Here is a 21,978-nt window from a genome sequence, read left to right as displayed (position 1 = left end):
CGTGTCAACCCAACAGACACTTTCGGAGATACCTGTAATGCACCTTTATAGTCACCCAGTTACGTTGTGACGTTTGATACACCCAAAGCACTCCTACGGTATCCGTGAGTTACACGATCTCATGGTCAAAGGAAAAGATACTTGACATTGGAAAAGCTCTAGCAAACGAACTACACGATCTTTGTACTATGCTTAGGATTGGGTCTTGTCCATCACATCATTCTCCTAATGATGTGATCCTGTTATCAATGACATCCAATGTCCATAGCCAGGAAATCATGACTATCTGTTGATCAATGAGCTAGTCAACTAGAGGCTTACTAGGGACATATTATGGTCTATGTATTCACACGTGTATTATGATTTCCGGATAATACAGTTATAGCATGAATAAAGACAATTATCATGAACAAAGAAATATAATAATAATGCTTTTATTATTGCCTCTAGGGCATATTTCCAACAGTCTCCCACTTGCACTAAGAGTCAATAATCTAGTTACATTGTGATGAATCGAACACCCATGGAATTCTGGTGTTGATCATGTTTTGCCCTAGGGAGAGGTTTAGTCAACGGATCTGCTATATTCAGGTCCGTATGTACTTTACAAATCTCTATGTCTCCATCTTGAACATTTTCACGAATGGAGTTGAAGCGACGCTTGATGTGCCTTGTCTTCTTGTGAAACCTGGGCTCCTTGGCAAGTGCAATAGCTCCAGTGTTGTCACAAAAGAGTTTGATTGGCCCCGACGCATTGGGTATGACTCCTAGGTCGGTGATGAACTCCTTCACCCATATAGCTTCATGTGCTGCCTCCGAGGCTGCCATGTACTCCGCTTCACATGTAGATCCCGCCACAACGCTCTGTTTGCAGCTGCACCAGCTCACTGCTCCACCATTCAACATATACACGTATCCGGTTTGTGACTTAGAGTCATCCAGCTTTGAAGCTCATAATCTTACATCGTTGAACTTGCAAAAAATTGTCATTTAAGCTCATAATTGTCATGAAGTTCAAATTCAAAATGTACTGAAGAAATAAAAAATGATTCCAGGAATTAATAAATGTTCCCCACCTACAAACAGGTATAATATGTACGAAATAATTTCAAAACAATGTTTTTGGAGATAATAACGTTCCAATATCTTCTGGACTACTAGTCATAGTGAATGGCACAATACAGATTTCATATTAAAAAATAGCTACAATTTAGGAACGCGGCCTTGTCATATTGGAAACTCAAGATTGCTTACTAATGCTGATTTTTTTCTTTTTTTCCTCATCTAAACACGGGGGCGCGCACCCTTATCCCAAAAAACATGCAGTAATTTTATGGTGCAATCTCTCCTGTCCTCCTGGGCAATTTCAGCGCTTGGGATGGATTCTCTTGCCCCTAATTTTACTTCACATGCAAACAATTTACCTCACGCCCCTTGGTGCCTTCGTGACTTTGTCCTCTAGTGTTAATGGAGCAAGACTAAGTTTAAAGAACGTAATCTTACCTCACACGTAATCTTACCTCACAACCATTTTTCCTTCAGTGGATGGTTCGGCTCTGCGTGGGATGGCTGGGGTGAGGAATTCCTCATCCAGGGTGACGAATAGCGCGACCCTATATATATATATATATATATATATATATATATATATATATATATATATATCATCGAATGTCTCACAACCACAATTAATTCACACATATATACACACATGTATGTATATATATACAATTAGCTAGCTATATACAATTTCTCCTAATTGGTGCCTTCGGAGCACGATGACAATTGGAAGTGGTTCATGGGGGCGGTAGCGGGTAATAGTATTCTCCTTTGGAATCTATGACCTGGTCGAGCAAAAATCCCGCTATTTCTTCTTGAATTGCTTCTATGCGCTTCTCTGCTAGGAGCTGCTCCCGCACCTCTCTGAACTGTTAAGAAGGAGATCAATATGCATGTGTATTAGTTGTGTGACTAGATATCAATAATGGTGTAAAAATTATGAATAGTGTTCTGACAAACGTACCCAGTCCTGTCTTTGAGATCTACTCTTTTCGGACGTCATCATGCGAATGCTCTCGCAAACGTAGTATGCACACAGATTATTCCCCGCGCCTGCTTCAGGGCCTTTACAAGAATGGAATTTGATCATATAATAATTAATCAAGCATGATAATTAAAGAGATGGCAGCTAGCTAGCTAGTACTACTTAATTACTTACCTTAGGTCGATACCATTTCAGCTTTCGTTTCCATTGGCCTGTAGTGACGCTGATGAACTTTGCCCAAGCCCTGCCCACCGACAAAGAAAATGAATAAATGGGTTATTAAATAGTTCATATCAGGAAATGACGAACTAAATGGGTCGAGATATAGTTAATAATGATTGAAATTACCTGTTGACTATCCCAAACAAGATGGTATGGTCACTTTCTTTTTTAAGTACTGAGTCAGTATTTCAACTGTTCCTTCATCAACTTTAATGATTAACAAGATCCAGTGAAATCTGCATGCACACACGTTTGCATTTCTTAATTAAGCGGGCATATGTAAGCAAAAACATGTAGCTAGCTAGTAGGCAAAAATAGAATTTGTAGTACAAGACAGTGTGACTCACTCGAAGTTGTAAGGAAGTAGTATATCTTCATTGGTATTGAGGCGCTTGAAGAACTCTAGCATGCTTTTCTCTACACTTTTTTCATAATATGCATCTAATTTCCATGTGTATTCATTAATGATATTTGGGTCAATGAACCCAATGCCATAGCGTCCACCTTTCTTCATTTCATACATCTTCATCCTGCATAATACCACAGAAAAGAATATAGTGAGGATAATTACAGATAATGATTGATCAAAATGATCACTACAGCTAGCTTGAGACTTAAATTACAGAAAGAAATCACTTACAGACAATAGCAACTGACGATAGATTTGTCGAGTGCATCTTGATTGTATAACTGAAATAGTTCTGAATACTCAATGGACACAACTTTCTCATGGAAGTAATGATCCTTCTTGACATTCACCATGAGGGACTCTTGATTGGAAATCTTGGTAATGTCCATGTACCATTGATGCAATTCATACATTCTCGTTGGGAGCTTCTTGACCTTGTCTGGCTCGACCAAAGGTTGGCCCCGGACATATTTCCGTTTTATTTCCTCCTCTCTAAGCAGAGACATGAGCTCGATATCGAGGAGTTGTCCAACAGTGATCATGAGCCTTTCAGTCTGCTCAATATGCTCCTCGGTTATTACCACATCGCCCAGCCCGGGAACGTTAAAGGTATGCCCACAATAATATTGGGCGCGCGTACTCTCATGTGTTGTTGGCACAACAAGCGGGGGGGGGGGGGGTTGATTGTGCCGCCTGTTCTCCCAGGTGGGGAACGGTTTTACCGCTCCTTTTGCCAGCTGATTTGCTCGAGCTCGAGCTCGCCTCTTTCTGTAGACGTGCTCAATTTAAATTCCTAAGGTGGCGCTCATAGTCTATTTCAACAGGCTTGGAAGCTGGTGGTCTAGCCATACGAATGAAGTGGTCAATTTTTTCCTCAGGCACTTTCTCCCTTGGCGGCGGTGGCGGTTTCGGTGCAAAATGGGCTTCCACCTCGGCCTTCGATATGGCTGTGTTTTCCTCCTCGGACTTGTCGTAAGGCCTCTGCGGAAGAGGCGCGAGGCTACTTGGACCATATTGAATTCGCTTGCCTCCGCTTGTACCTCCAGTACTACCGCGACTTGTACCTCTAGGCACCATAGTTGCGGCGGCTCTCTTCCGTGATTGCTGAGGCGGCAGAGACGGCTGACGTGGCTGAGTTGGAAGAGGAGGAATGACCTAAAGCTGTGTCGGACTTAGAGGAGGATTGGCCTGACGCTTTGCCGGACTTGGAGGAGGATTGGCCTGAAGCTGTGTCAGGACCCCGATCCTAAGCCACATCGATCTAGCATGTAACACATCATATCACTTTGCGGCCTCACGCACGGTATTCCCACGGGTGCCACCTTACCTGGCCCGGGACCGTTTGCGCCTTTTGGCTCACGTATATGATAGTGTCGCTAGCATCCATATGACAGAGAACCCGGGCCGACATGGCTAGTCGTGAACCCAAAGCGGCACTAACCCATGGGGACAGGCATACATGAATCAACTTCGAGCATGTCGGTCAGCAGCGTGTGAATCCGGGCTGTAGCACTGGGCTAACAGGACTCCGGTGACCCGGGCTGTAGCAGGCTAGGCAGGACTCCAGATGTCACCGTGTGACATTTCCACGAAGGGACAGACACAGGAACGAAGTGAAACACATGCCGGCCAGTCAAGTGTCCTGAGCAGTAGTGCTGGGCTAGCAGGACTCCGGTGAACCGGGCTGTAGCGGACTACTATGGCTCAAGGAGGCACTAGACTACATTTCCCCATAAGAGAGGCTGCCAAGGATAAACAACTAGATTGTCGGATCCCACACATAGCAAGCATTTCAATCATACACACAATATGCTCGATATGTGTAAATACAACATGGCATCACAACATAACTCTACGACTCCAATATTTATTCTTTAGGCTCCGAGGAGCGAGATATTACAAACATGGGTCTCATGACCCCACATTCAGAGCATACAAGTCAAAACACAAGAGGAAGCTTAACATGTCTGACTACAGACATCTACAAATGAAAAAGGCTGAGAAGCCTGACTATCTACCAGATCCTGCCAAGGGCACAAGATCGTAGCTGAGGTATCAAGCTAAATGTCGAAGTCCATGCGGAACTACTAGCGAGACTGAAATCTCTCTACAAAACATAAAATTAAGCAAACGTGAGTACAAAGGTACTCAACAAGACTTACATCAGAACTAGCTACATATGCATCGGTATCAACAAGGGGGTGGTGGTGGAGTTTAACTGCAGCAAGCCAGCTTTGACTCAGTGGCTAACCTGAACTACGACTACAAGCAACTCTTTTGAGGTGGCACACACGAGTCCACATATTCACCATTCAATACACTACTATGGATCCGCTCCCGTCTCCCTACGAGAAGGCCATCCATAGCACTCACACTTGTCTTGCGAGTTTTAAAGTATCCACTTCCACTTGTCTATGAACTGTTATAGGCAACCCAGAAGTCCATTACCGCGGACACGGCTATTCGAATAGATGATGTTAACCCTGCAGGGGTGTACTTCTTCGCACACGCTCTCACCACTTACCGCCGTTTACACGACATGTACTCGGCAACCTTCAAGCGGAAGCCCAACGAGGGTGTCGGCCACGGCCTACCTAAACACTCAAGTCTCTAGTCCAGGTTTATCACCTATCCAGGTTCCATCCACAGGGAGTCCGGCCGAGGTTTCCACATATGGCCCCAAACGATGTGAACAGGGTTCCCGAGACACCAAACGGGCGCCCGGTACACCGTGCCACGGTGTATCTACCGCATCATAGCCCACCCCTAGGGTCAGCGCTACGCACGGCCGCCAACACATATCCTATAAACACCAGAAACTAGTTGCAACTCCTGGACAGAGGACAAGGGTGATCAAGAAGCCGAGAGGGTCCATTGGTTTCGGGCCCAATGCGTGGTAGTAACTGTTTCATGGATCACAAACACAGAACTCAGTTCCTAAGAACGGTTTCAATGAGACAACCCACCATGTACTCCTACATGGCCTCTCACCGCTACCTTTACGAAATCGTGTTCACACACTTAGCTCACACACTGTAGGACATGTTTACACACCTCCGATTCATCCCCGATGAATCAGACCTGACACAACTCTATGCAATAGCAGGCATGACAAACAAGCATGAATGAGTAGGCACATCAGGGCTCAAAGAACTCCTACTCATGCTAGTGGGTTTCATCTATTTACTGTGGCAATGACAGGTCATGCAGAGGAAAGGGGTTCAACTACCGCAACATGTAACAGTTGAATCGTTGTTGTCCCAATGTAGTAAAAGAGAGCAGGAGCGAGAGAGTGGGATTGTATCAGGATGAACAAGGGGGTTTTGCTTGCCTGGCACTTCTGAAGATAATATAACTCTTCATCGGTGTCATCGATCCCATCATCGATACCACGTCTATCGAAAGGGGACAAATACCAGCAACAGAGAAAGAAACACAATCAATGCAATGCACAATATGATGCATGATCATGACATGTCAATATGCTGTGGTTTGAGCTAATGCAACTAGCAACATGTTAAATGGAGTTGGTTTGAACCCTAGGTTCAAATTCAAACGCCATATGTGAGAGTTTAAATTCCATTTATATGAATTGGCCTAAACAGCAGCCATAAGTTGTTCTAACATGCATGAAAATGCCATAAACAGATTCCTTGAATTTTTCTGATAATTTTTCATATATAAATTATTTCATTTGGAGTTACGGTTTAATTTCTATGATTTTTTGAAGTTTAAGTCATTTTCTGGAATTTCCTGAATTGTTTTAAAACAGAAATTAATTACCGCGTCAGCATGACATCGTCATGACGTCAGCAGGTCAACGGGGCATGGTCCAGGTCAAACCTGACCAGTGGGGCCCACTGGTCACTGGTCAGTGTCATTAGACTAACTAATTTTTGTTAGTCCTAATTCTAGGGTAATTAGCAGGGCGGGCCCGCATGTCAGTGGCTCATCTAATTAGCTAGGTTAATTAACACTAACTAAACCTAACACTGATTAAGCAGGCGCCTGGGCCCACATGTTAGGGGAGGTCAAACCCCTGGTTAACCGGGGCTAAACCACCGGCGTTTAGCCGCCGGCGATGACCAGACGCGGCGGAGGCCAGCGGGAACGGGATCTGGGGTCCCGTTCGCAGCGTGGTTGGGCTCGTTCGAGAGCCTAGACCAGCGCGCGTCGGATGGTGGCGCCAGCAGGGCCTGGGGCGGCCGAAGGCGACGGCGGGGAGCTCGGCCACGGTGGCCGAAGCTCGGGAGTGCTCGGGTTCGGCGCTGGGATGCACAACAGGGGCGTGGAGAGGGGCTACAGCCTCCTGGGAGTGTGGAAAACGCGGTGATGCACTCGGTTTCGAGCCCGCGTGGCTGTGGCCATGACGACGGCGTCGCCGGCGGAGCAGAGTGCTCGGGCCCGGTGGAGATGGCGGCTAGGGGGCGCAACCGAGGCGTAGAGGAGGGGGGTTTGGGGCAGGGGCTCTCGGTGGATGCAGAGGTGGCCTCGGCGTGCTCGGGGAAGCACCGGAGCGAGCGGGGCGGCGAGAGGCATCTCCGGTGGCCGGCGACGAAGACGATGAAGATGGCCTCGATGCAAGGCCTCCGGCGAGGCGTGGCTGGACGGAGAGGACGAGGGAGGCGTGGCGATGCTCGTGGACACGTCGGGGAGGCGAGGGGAGCATGGAGGCCGCGTCTACGGCGTACGGCGGCGACGAGCTCCGCTCGGCTTCGGGAGAGCGAGGGGAGGGGAGAGAGCTGCGAGGAGGGAGGAGGTGCAGAGGGTCGAGGGAGGTGTGTGTGGCGCCCTCGGGTGAATCCAGCGGCATGCAGCCAAGCAGGAGGTGGCCTGCGCGTGCGCGCGCGCGTCGGGCACACGCCCTCCTGCCTACTGGCAGGAGGTTGAAGACGGTGGCGGCTGCTGTGGGCTAGGCTGCTGCTGGGCTGCACAGTGTTGGGCTACGGATGGGCTGCCAGGTAAGTGGGCCTCAGGTAAGTCTCTGCTTCCTTTTTTTTATTTGTTTCTGCTTTCTATTTTTCTGACATTTGTTCCTGATTTAGTAAAATACTAAATCAATTTTAAACTTCATGAAAATAGTTGTGTCAACTAAGTGGACTTATACAAAGCCACACAACAATTTTCAGAATTATTGAACATATATTTATACATATAATAAATATAAATCCAATTCAAATAGTTATTGAATTAATTCCAAATGCCCAAAATAAATATTTCTGAGACTCCAAAAATATTGGTTTGAGTTTTACCTCTTGACAATATTTTTATAGCTTGACAGGAACATTTTCTTGGGTTTATTTGAAACAATTGTTAGTGTTGATCATTTTTATAAAAGACTTCTGAGGCTTTCCATTTTCCCCAATTCAACTTTCAGAAAAATTAAACATGATGCAAGCAAGATGGAAACACTAGGCAACACCAGAAGCTAGGGATGTGACAAGCTATGCCAGACTTGGAGGAGGAGTGGCCTGACGCTTTGATGGACTTGGAGGAGGAGGAGTGGCCTGAAGCTGTGCCGGACTTGGAGGAGGAGTGGCCTGACGCTTTGCTGGACTTGGAGGAGGAGGAGGATTGGCTTGACGAGTTGGTGGACTTGGAGAAGCGGGAGTCTGCTGACTCGGTGGCAGACTTCGACGAGGAGTAGCCTCACGCGGTGCTGGTGGCCTTCGAAAGATGATGCAATCCTTTCTCCATAGGATGATACGATAGTTGGCCTCTCCCAGTGTGTGCTCCTCGTCATCTCCAGGAATGTCAAGCTCTAGCCCCGAATATTGGTCCACCACCTCATCAACCAAGACACGAACATAGCCCGCTGGAATCGGGTTGCAATGGAAGGTTGCCTCGGGGGGATTTGTAAATGCAACGGCGTCCGCCACCTTCATTGATATGTTCTTCATTTTGAAGTCTAGCTCGCAGTTAGTGTTCTCCATGATCTCATCCACTGGGTAGCTATCCAGCAATGCGTCACCCGGGGCGGAACCCACGCTGCTTCTCGGCATGGATGGGACGGTGCTATCCAATGTTGGATCATCTGCTAGCTGCTGAGACCCCCTTTGCTGGCTAAGTGAGTCGATCTGCTCCTGCTGCCGCTGGAATTTGACTGCCAAGTCCGTGTGCGCTGATTCTAGGCCTTGAAGGCGTTCATAGTCCTGCTTCCTCTACTCCTCCTCCATCTTCCTCTTCTCCTCCTCCACAATCTTCCTTCTCGCACGTTTTCTGTAGTCGGCGTTCCAGTCCGAAAACCCCTCATACCACGGAATAACGCCCTTGCCTCGTGTTCTTCCAGGTGTTCATGATTTCCCAGGGCACACGTAAGCTCGTCGTTCTCTCTGTTGGGATCAAACACCCCCGATCGAGCCTCTTCTATTGCAACAAGTATCTTATCTTCGGCTCCGTTCAGACAAGCCTTCCTCGAAACTAAGCCTGTCTTCGGGTCCAACTCCCCCCATGTGCATAGAACCAAGTCCTGCACCTGGGGGCCAGCTCAATGTAACTGGAGTGACACCTGCATCCTCCATCTCTTTCTCGGACTTATCCCACTTAGGCATTGCCACCGCGTAGCCACCTAGCCCCAGCTTATGGAACTTATCCTTTTTTGCGGCATTGGCCTTGTTTATTCTCGACCGTTCCTTAGATAATTCCGATTCCTTGAATTTCAAAAAATCGTCCCAATGAGCACTTCGCTTCTCTAGTGTTCCCTTGAATACTGGAGTCTTCTTTCCTCCCTTGACGTACTGGTCCCATACATGATTTTTGTGGTTGTTGAATGCAACCGCCATCTTTCTAAGAGCAGCGTCCTTGACTTTCTCCACATCTGCATCTGTGAAATGATCTGCTAGGGTGAAATGTTCCATGAGCATTTCCCAAAGTAGAATTTTTTGTCTGTCATCGACAAAAGTAAGATCTGGACGTGGCTTTGCTGGCTCTCTCCATTCTTGAAGGGAGATCGGGAGTTGGTCCTTCACAAGAACTCCGCACTGACGAATGAACTTGTCCGCAATCTTCTTAGGCGCTAATGGTTCGCCATTAGGTTTGATGGCCTCGATATTGTACTTTACGCCCTCCTTCAACTTTTTGTTCGGGCCTCGTACTGTCCTCCTGCGTGAAGATTTGCTCGATCCAGATGGCTGAAAGAAGAAAGATCGACTCGCTAATATATATCTTCAAGCCATTTAAAACATGTGATGATCACCAGATGCCTGTTTACATAAATATACCTTGCCGGTCCTTGTTGTTTCAAGATCAACATTTTCTTCGTCATGTTCATAGTTCATGACTTCATCAATTCGGTCGTCACGATCGAATATCATATCACCCTCCCCGGTGTTGTTTAGATATTCGGAGCCGTCATAATCTTCTTCATTCTGATCATCATCTGGCCCGCGAGGATTGCATATGATATTGAACAGGGCCTCTTCTCCCTCTCTGCCGGTATTGTCCGCCATAGGTTTTATTAAACTAATCCAAAAGAAATATATTCAAATTACAATGCATGGATGCAATCAATTAATAAGGAAAAACTGAATCAATCATAGTACATAATAAGCATCATTGAATATAATCTCAAATACGTCGTCTCGAATAATAGATATAATCTCAAATACATCGTCTCGAATAATATATATAATCTTATATATCGAATACATCACTAGCTAGCTAGCTAGCTAATAAAGATCGAATACTAGAGGGTAATCTAGGCTACTCGCGGTTCCTGAGGCGCGGGCGGTGGACAACCAAAGTGAAGGAACCATCACTGGATCATAACTCGGGTGATCTCCCGAAAGAACCTGGCAGGTATTGGAGAACCTGACGTCCATAGCAGCCATGTAGCGATGGACGTGCTCGTCCTCCTCCCTGACACGGCGACGTACCACCTCCGGCGGGGCCGGCTCCCTCCGCACCGAAAGTGGCCCACGCGAACGCCACCAGAGGAGATCAGGGTCGATGACGGGACCCGGGGCCGGATTCCTCACCAAGCGCCGCGCCCCTGAAGGTAGCACCTCCCAGTGCCAGCCCGGCGGAGCCCAGTCCCAGACATGGGTCCTCTAAAGCAGGACGTCGTCGCGAACTGGTCGACGGCGAGGATGCGGGCCGGGCATCGTCGACAACAAATACTATATGCCGCAAAAGTAAAGTAACATTTTTTAAATGATGCATTGTGATTTCATATATGCAAATTCTAAATTTTATAACTAAAACTAACATTTCTAATATTTCTATAACTAAAAAACATTTCTATATAACTAACATTTCTAATATTTCTATATAACTAACATTTATATATAACTAACATCTCTAATATTTCTATAACTAAAAACATTTCTATATAACTAACATTTATAATATTTCTTTAACTAAAAAACAGAAAAATTGCTAACATTTCTATAACAATGTGTTTGTGTGTGTGTGTGTGTGTGGACATGACGGCCGGGGCAGGAGCTCACCGGCGAGGCGCGGCGACGGGGGGCGGCGACGGGGACGGAGACGGGCGGTGACGACGGGGACGGGGACGGGCCAGGCGGGGACGACGGGAGGATGGGGCGGGGCGCGACGACGGGGACAGGGGCAGGCCGGGCGGGGACGACGGGAGGACGGGGCGGGGCGCGGCGACGGCGACGAGGGGCGGCGGCGACGGGGCAGAGGAGAAAGAAGCAGAGGGAGATATGAGAAACTGAATTTTTTTGAAGTGTTTTCTTATATAGAACCCACCTTTAGTACCGGTTGGAGCCACCAACCGGTACTAAAGGTCTGTTTTGGCCAGGCGAAGCGGCGGGAATCGCACCCCCTTTAGTACCGGGTCGTGGCGCCAACCGGTACTAAAGCCCCCCCCCCTTTAGTACCGGTTGGAGCCACGACCCGGTACTAAAGGGTGTGCACATTCTTCTTACAATTAGCCAAATATATACTGTCGGTATCGTCAAAACAATGCGTGCATGCGCGGTATCCCTTGTTTGTCTGTCCTGAAAGGTTACTGAGACCAGGCCAATCATTGATCGTCATGAACAGCAATGCCTTTAGGTCAAATTCTTCCCCCATGCGCTCATCCCACACACGTACACCTGTTCCATTCCACAACTGTAAGAGTTCTTCAACTAATGGCCTGAGGTACACATCAATATCGTTGGCGGGTTGCTTCGGGCCTTGGATGAGCACTGGCATCATAATGAACTTCCGCTTCATGCACAAGCAAGGAGGAAGGTTATACAAACATAGAGTCACAGGCCAGGTGCTATGGTTGCTGCTCTGCTCCCCAAAAGGATTAATGCCATCTACGCTTAGACCAAACCACGCGTTCCTTGCCTTTTCTCCACTGCGACCCGTCAGCGGGTACTCTCAACTTTTCATCTTTGTTACGGTCTTGTCTGTGCTATCGCATTGCCTTGGCATGCTCTTTGTTTTGGAACAAACGTTTCAACCGTGGTATTATAGGAGCATACCACATCACCTTGGCAGGAATCTTCTTCCCGGGGCGCTCGCCCTTGACATCACCAGGGTCATCGCAGCTGATCTTATAGCGCAATGCACCGCATACCGGGCAAGCGTTCAAATCGTCGTACTCACCGCGGTAGAGGATGCAATCATTAGGGCATACATGTATCTTCTACACCTCTAACCCTAGAGGTCAGACAGCCTTCTTTGCTTCGTACGTACTATCGGGCAATTCGTTGTCCTTTGGAAGCATATTCTTTATCATTACCAGCAACTTTCCAAATCCCTTGTCAGATACACCATTCTCTTCCTTCCATTGCAGCAATTCCAGTGTGGTGCCCAACTTTTTCTAGTCACCTACGCAATTTGGGTACAACAATTTTTTGTGATCCTCTAACATGCGCTGCAACTTCTTCCCACATGGCCTAACCTAGATCATCAACAGGCTCATCCGATGCCTCTTCTTCAGCTTCTTCCCGCATTGCGGACTCAGCTTCTTCCCGCATTACCGGCTCAACTTCTTCCCTCATTGTTGTATCATCGTATTCAGGGAACCCATGGCCAGGATAGCTATCGTCGTCCTCTTCTTCCTCATTGTCTTCCATCATAACTTCTCTTTCTCCGTGCTTGGTCCAAACATTATAGTGGGGCATGAATCCGGACTCAAACAGGTGAACGTGAATGGTTCTTGACATAGAGTAATTGTGACCATTCTTACAGCCAACACACCGACAAGGCATAAAACCATCCGCCCGCTTGTTTGCCTCAGTCGCAAGCAGAAAAGTATGCACGCCATTAATGAACTCGGGAGAGCATCGGTCATCGTACATCCATTGCCGGCTCATCTTCAATACACAGCACCGAAAACACCAAATTAATACAATACATAAAGTTCATACATAAAGTTCATACAACACTTAAATGCAACAAACAAATAACTCTCTAGCTAAAGAATTTAAATGCAACAACAAATGCGATCAAGATCGCAACTAAGGTAACAATTGATCCAACAACATAATGATACCAAGCCTCACTATGAATGGCATATTTTCTAATCTTTCTAATCTTCAAGCGCATTTTCTCCATCTTAATTTTGTGATCATAGACGACATCGGCAACATGCAACTCCAATTCCATCTTCTCCCCCTCAATTCTTTTCAATTTTTCTTTCAAATCCTTGTTTTCTCTTTCAACTAAATTTAACCTCTCGGCAATAGGGTCGGTTGGAATTTCCGGTTCAACTACCTCCTACATACAAATATCTATGTCAGCTTGATGTGAATAATTTGTCATAAACACGAAATGCAACAAATAGTTTTAAAAGAGAATATACCACATCCGAATCATAACAAGGACGAGGGCCGACGGGGACGGATATCAAAACCATGGCACTATGTATAACAAACAACGTATGGGTAAGATAATTATACGAGTAACTATATATCCAAATCACACAAACATCAATTTTTTATATAAAATTTCATGAACAAAAGGCTCGCCACAAGGTGGTGCCGGCGACGGGACGGTGCGGGTGATCGACGGTGGTTATGACGGAGATTTAGAAGGCACTAAGTAAGCCACACCTACATATGCAAACTAAGTGATATTTTGACCTCAATTTGCATATAAATCAAATACTACCACATATAATTCCTCCCAAATTACTAAAACCCACAATTAATCACTATATAAACCAACGCAAGAGCTAATCTAGCAATGAGAGATGAAAGGATAAAGTTGCTAACCTTTGTGATCATTTGAATGGATGGGGGCCTGCAAATCTTGACAAATTTGGGGCAAATTTTTTGATGAACTCGAGAGGAAGAAGGGAAGAACAGAGGAGAGGGAGAGGGGAAAGGGGGGGAGAACAGAGTGCTGGTGGACGAAGGGTTTATATAGGATGACCTTTAGTACCGGTTCGTGGCACGAACCGGTACTAAAGGTGCTGGAGGGGCCCCACTCTGACAACATCCTACCACCACTCTCATTAGTACCGGTTCGTGACACGAACTGGTGATAAAGGTTCGCCACGAACCAGTACTAAAGATCTCCTCCCGCCTAGCCGTTGGAACCGGCACTAATGGACACATTAGTGCCTGTTCTATTACAAACCGGGACTAATGTGTCTCATATTTGACCCTTTTTCTACTAGTGAATATGAGCTGCAAGAAAATTTACTACATGCATTAAAGGCAACTTTCGACTACAACTAGCCCTATAATAAAGAAAATCTATACCCTTTTTGTTATTGTAAACAGAGAAGTAGCAAATATAAACTGTCCATAGTCACGTCGATTTGTGATAAACATATAGTTCAGAAAACCAAAAAATATTCTATTTGGTGACTTTCCAGTATAAGCCCTCAAAATTGATTTAATTCTGTAATCAAGCCCAGAAAGTCCAAATTTTGTGCGATGACAAATTTGTGTCGGTGTGGGCACTTAGCTCAAATAAGAGATAAAAATCAACTGACATTGAACACATAGAAGTTCAAATAATTAAGAGATCAAAACATGTCATTGCATGTTTATACTTTATTCTTCATGCTGACTGATATAATGGGGTTGTTTTTATACACAAAGTATATGCCAAACGTTTAAGGTAAGAAAAGTTCTCCCGAAACAGAAAAATGCTGCTAGATGCTCCCTGTGTCTCAAAATGTAAGACGTTTTTTGACACTATGATAATGTCAGAAAACGTCTTACATTTTGAGAGAGAGGGAGTAGTAAATAGTTGCTAAGCATCTTACTATGATTTAGATACCAATCCTACTTAGCTCAAACCAATGTTTATATCATAGATATATTATTCAAAGGGTCAAAAAACGTCTTACATTTTGAGACAGAGGGAGTAGTAAATAGTTGTTAAGCGTCTTACTATAATTTAGATGCCAATCCTACTTAGCTCAAATCAATGTTTATTCATAGATATATTATTCAAAGGGGTCTGGTTAGGTATTTTCAGTAGAAAATGCTGGATCTAACAAACCAAATAATAGAAGGTTTCAGATAAGCAAAGTTTAAGTTGAAGGGTTCTGTTGCACATAATTGATCATTTGAGGGGACAAAAGTGCAATTTGAGGTCTAGGTTGCGCAAAGTAAAATGGTTGACGCGCTTATATTGCAAATTTCCATACTATTATTTCCTATCATTATTATTTACTAGAAAGGCAAACACGTTTTAAATTTTGAATAACTAATAATGTACTACCTCTGTAACTTAATATAAGACGTTTTTGCAAGTGAACTGCAAAACGCCTTATATTTAGTTACAGAGGTAGTGCATATTAAGCTCCTGCTCTGTTGAAGGCAAGGGCTTTATTTAATCCTAATAGTTTTGAAACTAAACATATTGATGTTTCTCGAAAAATGTGTTGATCGTACTTGATATATATAATAAAAATGTATTTGTGTTCATTGTGTTTAATATACTAATACATTTAGAAACTTAAATTACCTCATCAAATGCCTCAAAAATTTTAGTGGTACAGACTACTGTCCTTCCTGTTTCACAAATATTTTTGACTGCACAAATAACAATGGCTGCTGACCTTGTATCTAAACCTGTTGTTGGTTCATCCATTAGTATGATTGATGGGTTTGAAACAAGCTCGACTGCAATCGTTAGCCTCTTTCTCTGCTCCATAGACAATCCATTTTTCTGTGGTGACCCCACTAAGACATCTTTTATTTAATCTAGTTCAACAGTTTCAAGGATTTCAGCAACAAATTTCTACGAGAGGAACAAGAAGAATATTGTTAGTTTCTTAGGTAAGCCTCTTTTTTATCCATCTAGTGCTATGCTTATTAAATTCGATATATCTCTGAGACTGATAACATACAGATCTTGTTAGTTCGTCGACATGAGAAGGCAGACGAAGCCACGCAGAATAAGTTACAGACTCTTCAACTGTAAGCTGTGGGGAATGTATGTCAACTTGTTCACAGTAGCCCAAGATTCTGACAAATGTTTCCTGCACCTTGGGATATCCACCTATTCTTGTGTCCCCTTCAATATAACATCATGTTTTCCTTCCTGCTAATACATCTAGTAGAGTTGTCTTCCCATCTCCACTAACACCCATTAGAGCAGAAAGAACACCGGTACGTAAAGCACCAGTTATGTTATTAGTCGAAGTCTTCTTGCCGGATAACCTTGTTTAAACATTTCCTACAAGAGAGTACATTTCTTACATACCTTCATCATCAAATATGAACAAGAAATATATAAAACTACAAAAAACATGCATAGGCACTAGTGTAGAACCGAGCAATAGCACCGGTTCGTAAGGCCCTTTAGTGCCGGTTCGGTAACCGACACTAAATTGTAGGCACTAAAGCCCCCCCCCCTTTAGTACCCTTCAGCACAAACCGGTGCTAAAGGGCAACCACGTGGCACAAGCTAGCTCCGTGGGCACGGAGGATATTAGTACCGGTTCGTAACACCAACCGGTACTAAATGTTTGGGTGTGTTTTGGTTTTATTTTTTATTTTTACTTTAATTTTGTGTTTTCAATTTAATTTAGTGATTGTTTTACATTATAATGAGTTGTTAAATCATTAGGTGAATGTACCACATATTAGTTTGACTGGATGCGTGGATCCTAGCTAAGTCATCAAGTATATCTCATATCCATATTATATATACTTGATCACCTACTTAAGTGATCGAGGTAATATGGATATGGCATATACTTGATCACTTAGCTAGAATCCATCCAGTTGAAACTAATATGCAATTTCTTTCATAAATGATGTAATAACTAATCATCATCATCATCATATTAATATAAAAACTCTTGCATCATATATATCATCACCAACGGTTTTCATAGCAAAGATATCATCGAGTTCAACATGGTAATGATATTATAAGCGTTCATAACACCACAAAAGCAAATCACTTTTGAGATTAAGTTCAGGACGAAGAACACAGACATGAGAGGACAAGTACTAAGAGCATGAACTAGCTAACTAATCACTCCTGCTGCTCTCTCTCAGGTAAAATAGCATAGAACATGTATAGCTTTGCTGATTCATCATATTGGAGCATGTAGATGAACCTGTCTCCTAATCGTAGGTTGCGCTTCTGATTGCTGCCCCCTAGTACTTCTCTATGATCGTTCACAATTTTGCTCCAGTCTTTTACTATTAAGCATTCCTCGCTATTAGAAATCCTGAATGCACTAAAGTGCATTGTAGGATATCTTGGCCGTAAGCTAACAATATTCATGGTACCTTTAGTCTCGATCCAATCAGGCACAACATTCATCGGGAGTCCCTGTTGAAGAACATCGTATAGTAACATACTTAGCAATGAAGTTTAGCTTAAAAAATTATGTATGCAAAAGATGCACTGAGGAGAAATAGTAGAAATCTTACCATCTTTCCTAAATATATGTGACCGTAGTTCAGTACGAACACTATTGGTCGCACGTTTTGAGTACTAACATTTCTAAGTGCAGGAAAGAAATTTGTCTTGACAACATCAAGATCCTCAAGCCATGAAACATAATGACTTGTTTCCTCGCAGTTTAGTTCAGCCCCGGGACAGTGGACGGTCCTGTCTACCAAGCCCCGGACATGTTTGCTTGATTGGAAGTAAGCTGTCAATATAAATTGAGATCTATTAATTATTCAACTGGTTCAAATAATCTCATATCGAAGACATAAATATGGTTGAGAAACTCACATAATGGTAGAACTGGAGGCGTCTGCACATCGACCCAGATGTCTCTATTACCTTGAATATCATCTTCCGGACGAATATCAAAGGTGATAACCATATTAGGCTCAAATGCATAAGCCTTGCATAGTGCTTGCCAAGTTTTGCATTCAAAATAGGTGTATGTGTCTGCATTGTATAATTTGACGTTGAAGGTATAACCATGTTCGGTCTTCAAGTAAACTCTTTTTACCTCCATAGTTTCGTTAGGACTGAAACCTATCTTATCAAAGACAAAAATTCTTGCATGGCAGGGGATACGCTAGTAGAATAGTGAAAAATTAAAATTAAAAGTGGAAGCAAATGAAGCATAAGTCATGCTTAATTACGAAAAAGACTTGTCGTTGTGACTTACTGTATCCACTTCGAAGTTCTCATCCATCTTGATCCTGAAGCATCTATCATCAACTAGAAAATTTCTGCCGCACAGGCCGCGCTGGTCTTCGCAGTATTCGCACATAATGAAATCGTGTTCGTCGTCAGACGACATTCCTATGTTCATAGGTGAAACATTAAACACTTATTAGTTCTATTAATTCAACTAATTCTGTTAATTCAACTAGTTCAACTAATTAATTGAACTAATTCAACTAAGCACTTACAAAAAATATACCTAACTAATTGAACTAATTCAACTAACTAGTTCAACTAATTAATTCAACTAATTCAACTAAAGTAGTTCTATTAATTTTCTTACTAAAAATAAGGCAGCTAGTTCTATATAATAAAATGTTAATTAGATAATGAAATTTCATATAACTAAATTAAATATATATCTAACATATAATTTATATCTAATTCATCTAACATTTGACATTAATATCTAACATATGTTCATATATAGGTGAAACATTAAACACTTACTAGTTCTATTAATTCAACTAAATAAACTAGTTCTATTAATTCAACTAAGAATTTACTAAAAATAAACTAGCTAGTTTTATTAATTTCTTACTAAAATAAAGTAGGTAGTTCTATATAGTAATATTTTGATTAGATCATCAAATATCATATACCTAAATTTTCTTAATAAAAATACACTTGTTCTATTAATTTTCATACTAAAAATAAACTAGTTATATTAATTCAACTAGTTCAAATATCATATATATACCTAATTAATATCTAGCTATACTAATTCAACTAGTTCAACTTGTTCTAATTCATGTAAAATTGACATTAATATTTAACATCTTTTCCATATAATTCATCTAACATTAATAGTCTAACATTATTATCTACGTAATTTATCTAACATTAATCTAAACAACAGAAAATAAAAAATAAGTAAAAACAATGTGTGTGTGTGTATGTGTGTGTGTATGTGTTTGTGTATGTACGAGCGGGGGGGGGGGGGGGCGGCGTACGGGCGGCGGCGGGCGATGCGACGGGGACGGGCGGTGGGCGAGGCGGCGGCGACGGGCGCGGCGGGGGCGACGGCGGTGATGGCGACGACGGGTGGCGGGGGAGACGGCGGTGACGGCGACGACGGGTGGCGGGGGCGACGGCGGTGACGGCGACGACGGGCGGCGGGGGCGGCGAGGGCGGCGCGCGATGGGCGACGGGCGCGGCGAAGAAGTTGGATCGAGAAGAAGTGGTGGTCGATGAAACTGATTTTTTCGTAAGTGCCATATATATAGGAGGGGTCTTTAGTAACAGTTGGAGCCACCAACCGGTACTAAAGGCCAATTTTTGCCACGCCAAAGGCCCAATCATTAGTACCGATTGAAGCCACCAACCGATACTAATGGTTGTGTGCTGCCACCAGCGGTGCACAATGTTTAGTCCCACCTCGCCGAGCGAAGGGCAGCCGCACTGGTTTATAAACCTAACCGCAGCTGCTCCTTTGAGCTTCTCTATATATCTGTCTTCTGGGCCTAACTAGGGCGCGCTGCCCTGTGAGTCTGCTGGCCCTTCTGGGCCTGCATTTGCACACCCTAGGTCTGGCAGGCCCACTGGGCAGCGCCCCAACAAATTTTTTATATAGTTTTTTCTTTTCTGCATTATTTATTTTATTCTATTTATTTTGAGTAATTTTTATATAGTTTTTTTCTTTTCTGCATTATTTATTTTCTCCTATTTATTTTTGAGTAATTTTTTTGTATAGTTTTATTCTTTTCTGCTTTATTTATTTTCTTCTATTTATTTCTGAGTAGTTTTTTTTACCCTCTCTACTCTGATACTCCGAAATGATAATACCATTGCAAGTTTCAACATTTTTAGAGTTCATTTTGTAGTGATTTTCAATTTCACGGTCATTTAGCTCTCTAAACAATTAGGTAAATGACCGAAAAACAACAAATGATGTCAGAACATGTTGGAAATTGATGACGTCGCTTTGAATGCTGCATACTGAACACACAAAAAGTCCGGAGTTCAAATAAGTTTAAAAAACATTGAAGTGCCCGTGTAACAGATGAGTTCTCATCCGAAACCCTGATACTCCGAAAGAGTTTGTCTAGTTTGTACACGAAGTGGGTCCAGTTTTTGCCGTGAACCTCTCTACTCTTTCGCACATGCTATGCGGGTGAAATGATGATACCATGCCAATTTTCAACATTTTCAGAGTTCATTTTGTAGTGATTTTCAATTTCACGGTCATTTAGCTCTCTAAACAATTAGGAAAATGACCGAAAAACAACAAATGATGTCAGAACATGTTGGAAATTGATGACGTCGCTTTGAATGCTACATACTGAACACAAAAGAAGTCCGGAGTTCAAATAAGTTTAAAAACATTGAAGTGCCCGTGTAACAGATGAGTTCTCGTCCGAAACCTTGATACTCCGAAAGAGTTTGTCCAGTTTGTACACGAAGTGCGTCCAGTTTTTGCCGTGACCCTCTCTACTTTTTCGCACATGCTATGCAGGTGAAATGATGATACCATGCCAAGTTTCAACATTTTCAAAGTTCATTTTGTAGTGATTTTCAATTTCACGGTCATTTAGCTCTCTAAACAATTAGGTAAATGACCGAAAAACAATAAATGATGTCAGAACATGTTGGAAATTGATGACGTCGCTTTGAATGCTACATACTGAACACAAAAGAAGTCCGGAGTTCAAATAATTTTAAAAAACATTGAAGTGCCCGTGTGACAGGTGAATTCTCGTCCGAAACCCTAATACTCCGAAAGAGTTTGTCCAGTTTGTACACGAAGTGCGTCCAGTTTTTGCCGTGACCCTCTCTACTCTTTCGCACATGCTATGCAGGTGAAATGATGATACCATGCCAAGTTTCAACATTTTCAGAATTCATTTTGTAGTGATTTTCAATTTCACGGTCATTTAGCTCTCTAAACAATTAGGTAAATGACCGAAAAATAACAAATGATGTCAGAACATGTTGGAAATTGATGACGTCGCTTTGAATGCTGCATACTGAACACAAAAGAAGTCCGGAGTTCAAATAAGTTTAAAAAACATTGAAGTGCCCGTGTAACAGATGAGTTCTCGTCCGAAACCCTAATACTCCGAAAGAGTTTGTCCAGTTTGTATACGAAGTGCGTCCAGTTTTTGCCGTGACCCTCTCTACTCTTTCGCACATGCTATGCGGGTGAAATGATGATACCATGCCAATTTTCAACATTTTCAGTATTCATTTGGTAGTGATTTTCAATTTCACGGTCATTTAGCTCTCTAAACAATTAGGTAAATGACCGAAAAACAACAAATGATGTCAGAACATGTTGGAAATTGATGACGTCACTTTGAATGCTGCATACTGAACACAAAAGAAGTCCAGAGTTCAAATAAGTTATTAAAAATAAAAAAGAGGTGCAATGCTGGTTAATTTGCTTCAAGCCTTTCGGAATAGTCACTACTAGAAAAAGGTCAAACGTGAAGCACATTAGTGCCGGTTTGAATTTGAGCCGGCACTAATGTGTACATTAGTGCCGGTTCCAACGGCTAGCCGGGTCGCTCTCATTAGTACTGGTTCGTGGCGAACCTTTAGCACCGGTTCGTGCCATGAACCGGTACTAAAGTGAGTGGTGGCAGGATGTTGTCAGTCCGGGGCCCCTCCAGCACCTTTAGTACCTGGTCGTATCACGAACCGGTACTAAAGGTCGTCCTACATAGACCCTTCGTCCACCCGAGCTCGCTCTGTTCTTCCCCTTTCCCCTCTCCTCTCTGTTCTTTTCCCTCTT

General features: G+C 43.4%; 1 pseudogene; it reads right to left on the bottom strand.

The window, feature by feature from the left end:
* The window catches only part of LOC125518321 (ABC transporter G family member 50-like), a 60,110-nt pseudogene that overhangs the window by 6,590 nt on the left and 31,542 nt on the right, over positions 1–21,978 (bottom strand).

This window comes from Triticum urartu, chromosome 7A, assembly GCF_056163025.1.
Source record: "Triticum urartu cultivar PI428250 chromosome 7A, HENAU_Tu73, whole genome shotgun sequence".
NCBI lineage: Eukaryota > Viridiplantae > Streptophyta > Magnoliopsida > Poales > Poaceae > Triticum > Triticum urartu.
Note: the sequence above shows the minus strand (reverse complement) of the source record. Positions and strands in the feature narration are given on the sequence as shown.